At 37.0% G+C, this 15,018-nt stretch overlaps 1 protein-coding gene across 1 annotated transcript in view; it reads left to right on the forward strand.

Moving 5' to 3' along the window:
* The first annotated feature begins 9,179 nt into the window (after nt 1-9,179).
* Nucleotides 9,180-15,018, forward strand: part of LOC121374130 (trafficking protein particle complex subunit 11-like) — a 50,798-nt gene continuing 44,959 nt past the window's right edge. Inside the window, exon 1 of the mRNA XM_041501075.1 lies at nt 9,180-9,396. The gene's annotated coding sequence lies outside the window, so the exon portion shown is untranslated. The remainder of the gene's footprint in view (nt 9,397-15,018) is intronic.

Raw genomic sequence — 15,018 nt, forward strand, 5'->3', positions numbered from 1 at the left:
CAACCCTAGTCCGATACATCGTCCGTCAAATTCAGTTGACGGCAGATGAATCGGAATATGCTTATGCCCCCTCACCCACCACACACCAGCACACGCATACACGCACGCACGCACACACACACACACACACACACACACACACACAGAGACACACACTTTTCCTGACAATACACTGCTCAAAAGGCTAAGAGTGCAGTATTGGAACACCTGAAATTCAAATTTTCGCAGTGGGGTAACATGCTCTGAACTATCTACTAAGTTGGGGCCCTACGAGCCTTCAAATTTTTATACTCCGGACTATCGCACGGAGAGTGTGCCCACTTATTTCCAGTACAATCCGCGGGCCCTGCATTACATTCTACTAGATATCTTTTTTTTAATACTAAATCACAATTTGAATATTCAGTATTACTGTGAGGGGAGGGGTTATTGGAGTGGGATCGGAGGAATAAGCTATGGGTTATATATATATACACACAAACCACCTATAGACGGTGTCATCTCGACACTGTGCCTCATGACGGAATGATGTCGTGTTTCATCGTACTCTTATTGTTCACTCGCACCACATAACCCACCGTAGATGACCTCGCCGGTTAAATGTCATAAATCATGGCAGTCGGTCTCTGCTATATCTACCTTTATGAATCTAATAAATCTGACATTGACATTTTTATCAGTGCTTTGTTTATACCTGGGAGGTAGACAAACTCTGACATCGAGGCTTACGAAATGGCTTTTTTATTCTAATGCTACACAACGCCCATCTCCGGCTGTAAACTGTTTCAAAAGTGAGAGATTTCGTATGATTTATGCTGGTGATACATTCGTGTAAACATGCTAATTAACAATTACGTAATGTAAATTCTGCTTTTCGTTTTTCATTTATGATCTATAAAACAAATAATTAAAGTCAAAGCGTTAGCTGCGTGTGTAAGTGAGGGAGTGAGTTCGAGGGGTCGACCCCCCTCCCCCCTGCTAAAGTAATTTTTAAGGGGCGCCCCACCTCTAGAAACTTCACTTGCCATACTCTAAACCTCCACCCCACCCCTCCCCCGAATAAAATCCTGCATACGCGCCTGATCGTATCTATGTACAGATCAGTGCCCCGTTCCACGAAGCGATCTTAGCCTTAAGATTACCTTAAGCGCATAGCTACCCTATGCACTTAAATAGTTAAATAGCTACACTATGCACTTAAGTTGATCTTAGGGCTAAGATCGCTTCGTGGAACGGGGCCCAGGAGTTAAACAGATGATTTTCGCGTTCATATTATAATAAAGGTTCCGGCCACACCGATATTTTGTAGTATCAGAGAAATAAAGTGAAAGGAATGTAAGTGAAATAAAATTTCAGCACATTTTAATATCTGGTTACTTAATGTCTAGTGCATGGTAACATGTATACATGCAAATTGCAGAGTTTCCGGTCTTAGTAGTAGTACAGCGCTCGCCTGATGCGCCGTCGATCTAGGATCGATTCCCGTCGGTGTGCCCATTGGGTTATTTCTTGTTTTCAGCCAGTGCTCCACAACTGGTGTAACAAATCCGTGGTATGCACTATCATGTCTGTGGGATGGTGCATATAAAAGATCCCTTGCTGCTAATAGAAAAAGAGTAGCCCATCAAGTGGCGACAGCGGGTTTTCTCCGTCAATATCTGTGTGATACTTAACCATATGCCCGACGTCATATAACTGTAAATAAAATGTGTTGAGTGCGTCGTTAACTAAAACATTTCCTTACTTCCTTTCTGTCTTAGTATTTTGACCAGTCGAGTGAAGAAACTGTACTAGATATTAAATTAGGCACTAAATAGCCGTAGTTTAAAATGTGCTGAGGTGTTGCTAAACAAACGGCAACATGTACAACGAACAACAACAATGGAGAAATGCAGCAGTCGTCGAAAATGGGTTAGTTTGTACTTCTTTCGCCCATACATGTGAATACACAAGACTGCAAAATGGATGCAAATAGCCCTTTTGATTTTCACAGATTTTTAATTTCCAAACATTATATTTTGTTTTGCTACTTTTCCCTTACAATCATATCATTATTTTATTTGATACATGGCTTATCGCATGCTGTGATATGACTTTTTGTTAATACAAGTTAATGGGTTGCATAATCCCAAAGTTCCTAAACAAGGTCATAAATATAGTCGATAAAGGTTTACTGTCTGTGTGAGTAATAATCGCCGTGTTTCTGCATCAACGGATTACGAATTGTCTCAGGTATAAGACGCAACTACGGTGTCACGTGGTCACACCCTAGAAGCCTTGTACTTCAAAGTACTGCTAAGACCACCAAGCGGGTCTGAAAGATGAATTAGGCACCGGTCGTGGTTAAGCCATCGGACATAAGGCTGGTAGGTACTGGGTTCGCAGCCCGGTACTGTCCCCCACCCAGAGCGAGTTTTAACGACTCGGTGGGTAGGTGTAAGACCACTATACCCTCTTTTCTCTCACTAACCACCAACAACTAACAATTAACCCACTGTCCTGGACAGACTACCCAGATAGCTGAGGTATGTGTGCCCAGGACAGCGTGCATGAAACTTTATTGGAAATAGCACGAAAATAAGTTGAAATGAAAAGAATTGGGAGATAAAGACAATGATATCAAACACATGGGATGAATTTGTGACTGATTCATTGATTCATTGATTCAGATTGCCTGATTCATTGATGGATTAATTCATTAATTCATTCGATCATTCATTCATGTATTCATTCATTTACTTTACTTACTTCCTTACTTAATTATTTGATTAATTAATTGTTATATGCAATTTCATAGAGAAAAGTGCAATTTCTCGCTATTTTACATTTGTGACAAATAACTAGTTCAATAGATCACACAGACATAACTGTTGAACAATTAATTTAAGAATGCATGTAAAAATAGAAGTAAACAGAAAACTCTGTCACGTATCCATCAAAATAGCAGCCCGTTTTTCGCCGACAAAGATTTATGGACGCAAACTATGTTCACGATAACTATCACTTCACGTGGTCTTTCTGTAGCTTTTATAACAACATTTAAAAAATGGTATACTAATAAATTAAATTAGTTAGCTGTACATTTTTATAAGAATATAGTTCAATGTATAATCTTTTCATTTCAAAAGAAAAGTTCGTAAATAATTCAAGTTATAATGCAACCGTGATAGGTTACAGTTATTTTAAAGGGACATTCCTGAGTTTGCTCAATTGTAAGATGTTTCCGACTAATAAAATATTTCTGCGATTAAACTTACATATTAAATATATTTTATTGTTTAGAATATCAATGTCTGTATATTCAATGTGTTTCTGGTCGTTTTGATATTTCTAAGAAGCACAAACTGGATTTTTTCTTCAAATAATTTCGTACGTACGAAAAAAAATATATTTTAGGAAATAAAATGAAATTTAACCTAGTACAAATATTAGAACGATTAGAAACACGTTTAATATACAGCCACTAATATTTTATGCAGAAAAATATATTTGATATGTAATTACAGTCGTCAGAAAGTCTGTTAGTCATTTTACGTTAATATGCAATCGGAATACACGTGTAGAAAACTTTCTTAACAAATTACCATCAAATTGAATAGATTAAATCACCTTAAACCTTTAATTACAATCGTTAAAAAGTCTCTGTTAGTCGATAATATTTTAAAAATTGCAGCAAACTCAGGAATGTCCCTTTAAAGTTTATAACAACTGGCAGTCCTGCTCCTAAAACAAAATTGAAGAAAACAAAAACTGCTCAAAATTTACAGGTATTCAACTCACGTTCAGTAAAACGATGGTCTAATCATAATTGATTTCATGTTCCCGGGTGTACAAATGCAATGAGTTATGTGTCAAATTTTTTCAAAAGTGAGGATAATCCACCAGAGACTCGTCTAAAGGGCAAAAGTTTATGTTAATTCAGAATTGAAAATAATTTTAGATAGTACACTCGTATGAATAAGTACAATAACTAATACCACAAGACTTTGCTTTTTAAATTAATTTATTAATGTAAGAAATACTACTTTCATCTTTTTATTTTTTTATTTTGCTACGGTATTTCCAATGTGCTGATCCTTCTTGGAGCAGAATTGAAGGCTTATACGCATGACCATGATACTGATCAAAAGCAGGGACCGAGTCTAGTTTGAGCTCTGTTAATATGTTTATATTCGTAACTTGGAGCCAGGGAATTTCATTAACAACCCCCCCCCCCCCCCCAGTGTGTATGACATTCCTGTGAGGACAGGTATAATTACATTGTTTATGACTGAGGAAAACTAGAGATTCCGCCCAGTGATACTGACCTAACCTTTTAACCTTTAAAAACAATACAATCCATAACACATTTACAGAATATTACAATTTGTAACTTAAAATTGTTTCAAACAATGCAGTTACTTTCTGTTTGTTAACAAATTTCTACTGTTTCACATTTATAAACACAAGAGATGTGTAGTTTAAAAAATATCACTTGTCGAAAATCTACATAAAATATCAAATCTATTAAATAATACAAAAGTTATTCATATTTAAAAACTTAATAAAGTTCGAAATTACGTTAATTTTAAATTAAGGTAGGATCCGTAATCCGTAATCTGTTATCCGTAACAATAAACTTTATATCTATGCAAATGGGTTGAGCAGATTCCATTTATGTACGAGTGTTCGTATGCATCTGCGTAGCCGATCACGCTGTGCATTATGAATTACATTCACGGACTGCAGACAAATGGAATTTGAGCCATAAAATTGAAAGACTCGCTTACTGAACACTCATAACAAATATGAAAGCCAACCCTGAAAGGAATCACAAGTTAAAAAGCAACCAAAGAAATGTTTTATAAAGTTTCAAATGACCTTGGCACCACCGTTATACTACTGAAGATGTGAGTCTAAAATAAATCCATCCGGTGAACAAACACATGAAAGCCATACATTAAAACTATTTAGAGCTAGAGTTAAAAAAAGCAATTTTAGAAACAAATGACCTTGACCTCAGATTACAATAATGAAGCGAGCGAGTGAACAGTCATACTAAATATGAAAACCATGTATTAAAGGGCTCGAGAGCTAAAGGTAATTACTGAAATCTCAACCAAACGGTATACTAAGTTTTAAATGACCTTGGTCTTGCCATGGGGTCATATTACACTATGACACAGGTGAACACCCATGCCAAATATTAATGTCATCAATAAAACGATTCAAGTGTTTAAGATATTTACAGAAAATTTAACCAAATTGTATATTAACGGTTTTAAATGACCTTGACATATTTATAGGGCTAAGTGTGTGCATTAGGACTAGGTGAACATCATGCATACCAAATATGAAAGTCATCCATTAAATAATTGCTAGATGCAATGATAATCAAATTCTAAATGACCGTAACTTTGTCTTGGGATCACATTTATGAAGGTAGAGATGTGCAGTTGAACAAGTATCACTTTGTAAACAGCCATACCGAATATGAAGTCACTCATTAAACAATTTAAGTTTACGGCAACTGGAGAAATTTAAACCAAACTATAACCACGCTTTAATCAAACATTAACCAAACTATAATCACATTTTAACCAAACATTAATAAAACATTAACCCAGCTTAACCATGTTTAAGCTAAATGAAATTCTGCAACTGCATTACAAAATATCCATACTGAAATGATTTCTGTAAAAACTGGTGCCAAAGCAGAAGTAGAAATGTGGCCATATATCAGCTTTAAACACACTTTAAACTGACTTCAACCAAATGTTGATGTCCGTCAAACAGCAGGAAGGTGAACAAAACAACAACTCCACCCACTTCCAAAAAAAAGAAAATTAAAAGAAACGTTTGAAAAATTAAAAAAATCGACAATTAAGTAATTTTATATATTTATTTTAGCTTTGTATTCTGCCTATTACAAAGGAGTACATTAAAAATGAAATTGAAAAAAATTGAAAAAGAATGGACTACTCTCATTTCGACAAAGGGTTGGATATAACCAGTTCCGGTTGTCAGCATTTAATAGGCCTATATTGATTGGCTGACGCGGATAATGGCAGACGTCACTGACATGATCTAGCTCTGGGTCCGTCTACAATTCCCAAAATTAACCACCTGACTCTGCGCAATCCGATACTCGACACTAGTTATTCAATCAGGAACGGCAAAGCCATGCTATTAAAACTCCAAGCGCTCAATAGATCAGATATTATCCTGGAGAAATTATTCAATTTCGTCAGTTGCCGTTCCTCTAACACCACATTCAGTGCTGGGGTTACAGATTGCAAGATTTGTCCAATTGTCTGTCCCGCGGTACTTAAGCAGCGTGAAATAATAAACTCTTTGGTCGCAGGACAAAAGTCCTGCCTGATGTTAATCTCTCTACGAACACCTGTTTACAAACCCGAGATAATTAGCGCACTTAGAAAGTTGACAATTGTATGCTGGCATACGAGGAGGAAAATCGGCGTGTATTTGGTGCAAATTATAGGGGCAGGGTGACCATAACGCTATGAAAGTGGCACACCAATGGGCACAGACCCTTAGTTTATTCCAGTGGTGTTAATAGTCTTAATCCATCTCCTTCTGTATCAGTCAATGATTGGGAGATTATGCAGTCAGAATGTTTGGCCAGTGGTGTCAAATTTTAAAGTGTTTAACAGCTATTAGTTCAATATGTTGTTATCGGCCATGAATGAATGTTTAACGACACCCCAGCACGAAAAATACATCGGCTATTGGGTGTCAAACTAAGGTAATGGAAACAAACAAGGTGATGATCAACATCAACAGAAAAATTCAAGATATAATAAAAGAGTGTAAAGAACTGTGCAAAAATACAAATACAAATATCACAGATAAGATACTGACTTTTATTCTAAACTTCAATTTGTGCTGTATTGGCCATTCTCAAAGAGAATGTTACACCCCTGCACCACGGTGAGGTTACATCACGCGCAGGGGTTATCGGCCATGAATACAGGTGTTAAATAAAATGTATCAATAAAGTGTGATCAAAACCTAGAAACTCAGTTCCAATTAGTAGTAGTAGTAGTAGTAAGTAGTAGTAGTAGTAGTAGTAGTAGTAGTAGTAGTATCCTGTCATTCTCCGAAAGCTCGTTCCATGTGGAAAGCGCTTATGCAAAGTAATGATACTATTTACACTGGCGCAGGAAGCGGGGAAAGGGAGGAGAGCATGTGCCCCCACAAACACACACACACACACACACACACACACACACACACACACACAGAGAGAGAGAGAGAGAGAGAGAGAGAGAGAGAGAGAGAGAGAGAGAGAGAGAGAGAGAGAGAGACTGTGTAGTAGCAGCGATGGTCTTTATATAGTTATACATTTATTTATATTTGTGTGTGTGCCCCAACACACACACACGTTTTGGCACCTTCCTACGCTCGTGTATATTTGTAATGTTTCGAACATGACACAGAGCAATCGAAACCCCAAATGCGTGTTACAGGCAATGATCTTGATTAGAAAATTATATTACGATGCTAACTGACGGAACGCATATTTATTTATTTATATTATATACATGTATATATCTATATCTTTGGATATAAACATTTGCTTTCAACAATATTTAATATATAGCAACATTTTATTAATCTCTCTAACGTAGCCCTATAATTGCAATTATATACCGTACTTACAAATGCTATTTGGTTAATTTAGACCCATTTAAAAAACTATACGAGTGCTTCGAATAAATGAGGAGTATGTTTCGGAGTTTTTAGGAGGAATAAAAACACTGTTACGAAGAAAACAAACAACTATAATCAGACGCGTATCCGGGGGAGGTGGGGGGGGGGGGGGGGTATTGGAGGTGCGCACCCTTTCTTGAATGTTGAAATGTCTCTAAATATGCATAATAATACAAGACATGTATAGGGCCTATGCATTTAGTGGGAGACGTGTAACATGTTGGTTGGACTGGTGTTTCTGGTGAAGATTGCTATAATAAATAATTAAGTTTGAGTAGTTTTGAATAATGTATGTGTCCTTCTAAAACACAGCGTCTCCTTCTTGAATGCTATAAGTGTTCGTTTTAAACTGCGCCCACTCCCCGATTATTGCAGGACTAGGTGCCAGTGACAGAGCCGGTTTAAGTATCCGTTGGGCCTGCAACAGCGGTTCTCCCTTCCCAGGATATATATTTTGCAACCCTCTCGGGGGAGAGGGGAAAAATGACATGGGGAAAATAAATGCACACATCACCGCGGGGGCCCCTGAAGCGCGGGGACCTTAGCATGTGCTAGATGTGCTAGCAGGATAAATCGGCGCTGGCTAGTGGCGTGGGGGGGGGGGGGGGGGGGGGCAATGACCCCTCAATCAAACCTTTTCCCTTTATTTTTACTGTATTAACACACATAGGCTACATACATACAATAACATACATACATACATGCATACATACATACATACATGGATGCCTCAATAGCTCAGAGCGCATCGTGGTTAGTCTACAATATGCGGGCGATTCGGTGCCACAGGTTCGAGTCCCAGCAATGGCATGGGACAATTTATGAGGCCAGAAAGGATTTAATTATCCCGTGCCAGTGCGTTAATGTCTATGTATGTAACAGTCAACCTCGACATACATACAATATATAGATATTTATATATACATACATACATACATACATACATACATACATAAATACGTACGTATGCCCCACCCCGACCCCAATATGAAATCCTGCCTACGCCAGTGCTAGGTGTCCGTTTTAAATGTTATACTCTTCCGTAGAAGACCCCTGAATCCGACTCTGAAACGTTATCGTCACTAGTAACTGATAACAGTATTACTTCACTAATACATATTTTAAAGATTTTTTAACAAGATATATATATATATAGTAAATAGACTGACCTGACTTCGTGATATCCATGCTGTAGAACATTGTTGAAAAAGCCGCTTCGCCATCTTTAATATATTATAAATGCATATCAAGTAATTTAATATGTTTCCTTGTACACGTTAAATATGCTCATAGACGTCAAATAGCGATATCGTTTATATTTTTAAAAATTAAACAAATTTTTTAAAAATACGTGGAGCAACTTTGATGTCCATAACCATATTGAAACGTCATCGTATTATTGACGTAATAATTAACTTTCTGGCAACGTCCGCAATATACGGAAACTATCGAAGTGCTATTCAAAGGGGTTTTTCTTTTTTTCTTCTAGTTTTGTGTGTTTGTGCGTGCGTGCGTGCGTGCGTGCGTGCGTGTGTGTGTGTGTGTTTAAAAGTCTCAATAACAAACCATATTTAAAGATAAACTGAGGGTCAGACTCTTACGCATGGGCCTACATCTCTAAAAAAAAACATGCAAACATACTTTCGGACCAACGATTTTCGATTTTCCTGTTCAAGAGAAGGGGTATGTTGCTCTTGCTGTTGTTTTGTTTTGTTTTGTTTGCGTTTTCTTTTCTTTCATTTTTCGGGCGGGCGTGGGGATGTTGTTGGTTTCTTGAATTTACTAACATTAAGGATGACTTGAAAGTCAATGAATATACAAACAGTAATGTTCTAAGCGTTAAAAGCAAGCTAATTGCATTTGTAATTAAAAACGATTGTGGACTGAAAACATATTCCAATGGCTATAAACTCAGGATAGGCCTAACCAACCCCTTTAAATGAAATGGCTTGGTAGTATAAAGTTACAAATAGTTTTGGTTTTTTTAATTTTAAAATCTTAATACTTTTTATAAATATATATAAGTACAAAATTTTAATGTCCTCAAATCTTAATCTCACAAAATATTTTCCTATTAAAACTCTATCGTACCAAAACTTCGAAACATTTAAAATTGCTTACAATTACGGCGGCGAAGTTTACTGATCAAATGCTATATTTTCTATGTTCTTTGCAAGAGTAATATCCAACATCGGAATCTAGTACCAATATTCTATAAGGGCAGTTATTGCAATTAATTTTAACAAATAAATGACTTTAGAACACGTTTTCAATTATTGGTTCAAAACGCATATTCAGATGAATGTTTACTTCATATTAAACTAAACTAACTTCTTTCTAGAATAAGGTTGATAAATACTGTGACGTCTAATGATGGTTGCTTTGCATTGTGTTCGGAACGTTACTAAATATTTTATCATTACTTTGAATAAACGCATTCCTCATGGAATGAGGGGCGTGGCGTAGCCCAGTGGTAAAGCGCTCGCTTGATGCGCGGTCGGTTTGGGATCTATTTATCAGGCTCCAATTTCACAAAATATCGTAAGCCTAGTTTTGCACGTAAACGTAAATCTACGACTAAACTACAATTCTTATTACTATTATAGTTCAACAAATATATTAAGAAGAATGCATATTTCATTTTCTTTTGTCTTTAAAATACTCCAGCTTCCGTCATGATGTAATTTTCTGCGTGAAATTGATGCCAAACACGTGTAAACGCACGACCGGTATAACTGCTAGTAGCAGACGTTTACAAACTTACGATGTTTAGTGAAATGAAAAAGAAAAAGAAAGAAATGTTTTATTTAACGACGCACTCAACACATTTTTTTTATTTACGGTTATATGGCGTTAGACATATGGTTAAGGACCATACAGATTTTGAGAGGAAACCCGCTGTCGCCACTACATGGGCTACTCTTCCTATTAGCAGCCAGGGGTCTTTTATTTGCGCTTCCCACGGGCAGGATAGCACAAACCATGGCCTTTGTTGAACCAGTTATGGATCACTGGTCGGTGCAAGTGGTTTACACCTACCCATTGAGCCTTGCGGAGCACTCACTCAGGGTTTGGAGTCGGTATCTGGATTAAAAATCCCATGCCTCGACTGGGATCCGAACCCAGTACCTACCAGCCTGTAGACCGATGGCCTGCCACGACGCCACCGATGCCGGTTTAGTGAAATGGGTCCTAGCTTCCTGTACAAAGTTTTGTATTTAATACACATTTTTTTCCTTGTGTATCTGTCAGACTTAATGTGTATACCAGTGTTGGTATACTGTTATTATTTTTTTTTTTTTTTTTTTTTTATTTTTTAATACAAACTGGGTTTTGGTTGGGTTTTTTTTTAATTTTATTTTTTATTATTATTATTTTGTTGAGTTGGGGGTTTTGTTTGGGTTTTTTGGGTTGGTTTTGGGTGTTTTTTTATCCTTTTAGAATATGGTGTTTTTAATATAGAATACCTCGTGACTCTCATCCATATTCTTATTTCTATAGGCCTAACTACTTCCCCACTGTATAATACAATTTTATTTTATGATTCAAATAACACGACTGTGTACTAAATAGTAGGGTTCAGAACCTCAGTCCCGTGACCATTCTCTGGTTAAGATGTTTTGACGATTGATTTGACTTCTATGGACCTTTTATGAAACATTTATCCCCCATGTACCTCTCCAAAATCCCGGCATTTTTCGCCAGAGGGCCAAATCCAAGATGGCCGCTGGCTAAAAACACGATTTAGAATTACGTCTTCTATACAAAAAATTTAAATATACTTTACACTGATTTATGTAGGCCTATTGTATTATAACCCCCCCCCCCCCCCCCCATCTACACCTCCTTACACTGTGGTTTTACATAATTATATAAATAATATTTTCATATACTTACCTTTTGTGTATTTTTGTGCTGAGGTGTCGTTAAACATTCATTCAGTCAGTCAGTCATTCCTACGCCGTGTTATAGTTAATAACTATAGCTATTGTTTTGCGGTTAAAGGGAAGCAATCGCGAAATCAAAATAATAGTAACAGTGACATTTTGTACCAGTAAGTCACTATGTTGTAGCCCAGTGAACATTACACTGAAAAATACTAATGCTAATTATCACACACACACACACACACACACACACACACACACACACACACACACACACACACACAAAGCGCAAAAAAACCTACTCAACAACTGCAAAAAGTGTGTCGTTTAAACCACTGAACCTTCCTTGTCACGCGTCCGTTGCAAAATGCAAATCTAACACCGACATAAAACGTTATGCCATTCAACTGTATATCAACTTGAATACTTCTGGCAGTAATATTACAGATCCTTACCTAGTGTGGGTGTGTTTGATGAGGTTAAGAGTTCATGCAGCTATAAAAAAAAAAAAAAAAATTTAAAAAGAGGATGCAACAAATGTCCCTATTTAGCTTAAATGTGTTCTTTCTTGTCAAACTGATTCTTTTTTACTGAAATCTCTCCCCCCACCCCCCCCCCCCCCCCCCCCCCCCCCCCCACCCCCCCCACACACACATACTAATTAGGTCAGGTTAGGTATGGTTTTGTGTCTTTCATAGACTGATCTTTTGTGAGTTAAATCAAGACCCAGAAGGGACGCAATTGTGATTGGTTTGGAAATGGACCCCCTTTCATACAAAATTAAAGTTGAGGCTGTGTAGGCCTACACCACCTCTGGTCCATACAAATATTCCATTGCTGTTTAAATATAATGACCAGTGTAACTGAAAATATTTTTTAAAACATTAAATATAGAAAAAAGGGTGCCTTGTGCATAATAAAGTTGTGATATCATAAATTAAATGTAAACTAATGTTTATGAGTTTTAGCGAATATAAATAGGAAATGTTTTTACCAAAATATGGGTATATTTTTGGTTGACCAGTATCTTTTTGTACGTACGGTTTTACCAAAATTGGGTACGTTTTGATTTGGGTACGTTTTGATCCGCTCCCACATAGGTACACCGCTGGCTAAAAACACGCTTTAGAATTGCGTCTTCTATACAAAATTTTAAAATATACACTGATTTATGTATTGTATTATAACACACACACACACACACACACACACACACACACACCATCCACACCTCCTTACACTGTTGTTTTACATAATTATATAAATAATATTTTCATATACTTACCTTTTGTGACATCCAATAGCCGGTGTGTATGTTTGTGCTGGGGTGTCGTTAAACATTCATTTATTCAGTCAGTCAGTCAGTCAGTCATTCCTACGCCGTGTTATATTTAATAACTATAGCTATTGTTTTGTGGTTAAAGGGAAGCAATCGCGAAATCAAAATAATAGTAACAGTGACATTTTGTACCAGTAAGTCACTATGTTGTAGCCCAGTGAACATTAAACTGAAAAATACTAATGCTAATTATCACACACACACACACACACACACACACACACACACACACACACACACACACACACACACACACATACATACAAAGCGCAAAAAAACCTACTCAACAACTGCAAAAAGTGTGTCGTTTAAACCACTGAACCTTCCTTGTCACGCGTCCGTTGCAAAATGCAAATCTAACACCGACATAAAACGTTATGCCATTCAACTGTATATCAACTTGAATACTTCTGGCAGTAATATTACAGATCCTTACCTAGTGTGGGTGTGTTTGATGAGGTTAAGAGTTCATGCAGCTATAAAAAAAAAAAAAAAAATTTAAAAAGAGGATGCAACAAATGTCCCTATTTAGCTTAAATGTGTTCTTTCTTGTCAAACTGATTCTTTTTTACTGAAATCTCTCCCCCCCCCCCACCCCCCCACCCCACCCCCACCCCCCACCCCCCACCCCCCACCCCACCCCCCACCCCCACACACACATACTAATTAGGTCAGGTTAGGTATGGTTTTGTGTCTTTCATAGACTGATCTTTTGTGAGTTAAATCAAGACCCAGAAGGGACGCAATTGTGATTGGTTTGGAAATGGACCCCCTTTCATACAAAATTAAAGTTGAGGCTGTGTAGGCCTACACCACCTCTGGTCCATACAAATATTCCATTGCTGTTTAAATATAATGACCAGTGTAACTGAAAATATTTTTTAAAACATTAAATATAGAAAAAAGGGTGCCTTGTGCATAATAAAGTTGTGATATCATAAATTAAATGTAAACTAATGTTTATGAGTTTTAGCGAATATAAATAGGAAATGTTTTTACCAAAATATGGGTATATTTTTGGTTGACCAGTATCTTTTTGTACGTACGGTTTTACCAAAATTGGGTACGTTTTGATTTGGGTACGTTTTGATCCGCTCCCACATAGGTACACCGCTGGCTAAAAACACGCTTTAGAATTGCGTCTTCTATACAAAATTTTAAAATATACACTGATTTATGTATTGTATTATAACACACACACACACACACACACACACACACACACACACCATCCACACCTCCTTACACTGTTGTTTTACATAATTATATAAATAATATTTTCATATACTTACCTTTTGTGACATCCAATAGCCGGTGTGTATGTTTGTGCTGGGGTGTCGTTAAACATTCATTCATTCAGTCATTCAGTCAGTCAGTCATTCCTACGCCGTGTTATATTTAATAACTATAGCTATTGTTTTGTGGTTAAAGGGAAGCAATCGCGAAATCAAAATAATAGTAACAGTGACATTTTGTACCAGTAAGTCACTATGTTGTAGCCCAGTGAACATTAAACTGAAAAATACTAATGCTAATTATCACACACACACACACACACACACACACACACACACACACACACACACACACACACACACACACACACACACACATACATACAAAGCGCAAAAAACCCTACTCAACAACTGCAAAAAGTGTGTCGTTTAAACCACTGAACCTTCCTTGTCACGCGTCCGTTGCAAAATGCAAATCTAACATCGACATAAAACGTTATGCCATTCAACTGTATATCAACTTGAATACTTCTGGCAGTAATATTACAGATCCTTACCTAGTGTGGGTGTGTTTGATGAGGTTAAGAGTTCATGCAGCTATAAACATTTTTAAAAATTTAAAAAGAGATTGCAACAAATGTCCCTATTTAGCTTAAATGTGTTCTTTCTTGTCAAACTGATTCTTTTTTACTAAAATCCCCCCCCCCCCCCCACACACACACATACTAATTAGGTCAGGTTAGGTATGGTTTTGTGTCTTTCATAGACTGATCTTTTGTGAGTTAAATCAAGACCCAGAAGGGACGCAATTGTGATTGGTTTGGAAATGGACCCCCTTCCATAC

The sequence above is a fragment of the Gigantopelta aegis genome, chromosome 6 (genome assembly GCF_016097555.1).
Source record: "Gigantopelta aegis isolate Gae_Host chromosome 6, Gae_host_genome, whole genome shotgun sequence".
NCBI classification, from domain to species: Eukaryota; Metazoa; Mollusca; class Gastropoda; order Neomphalida; family Peltospiridae; genus Gigantopelta; species Gigantopelta aegis.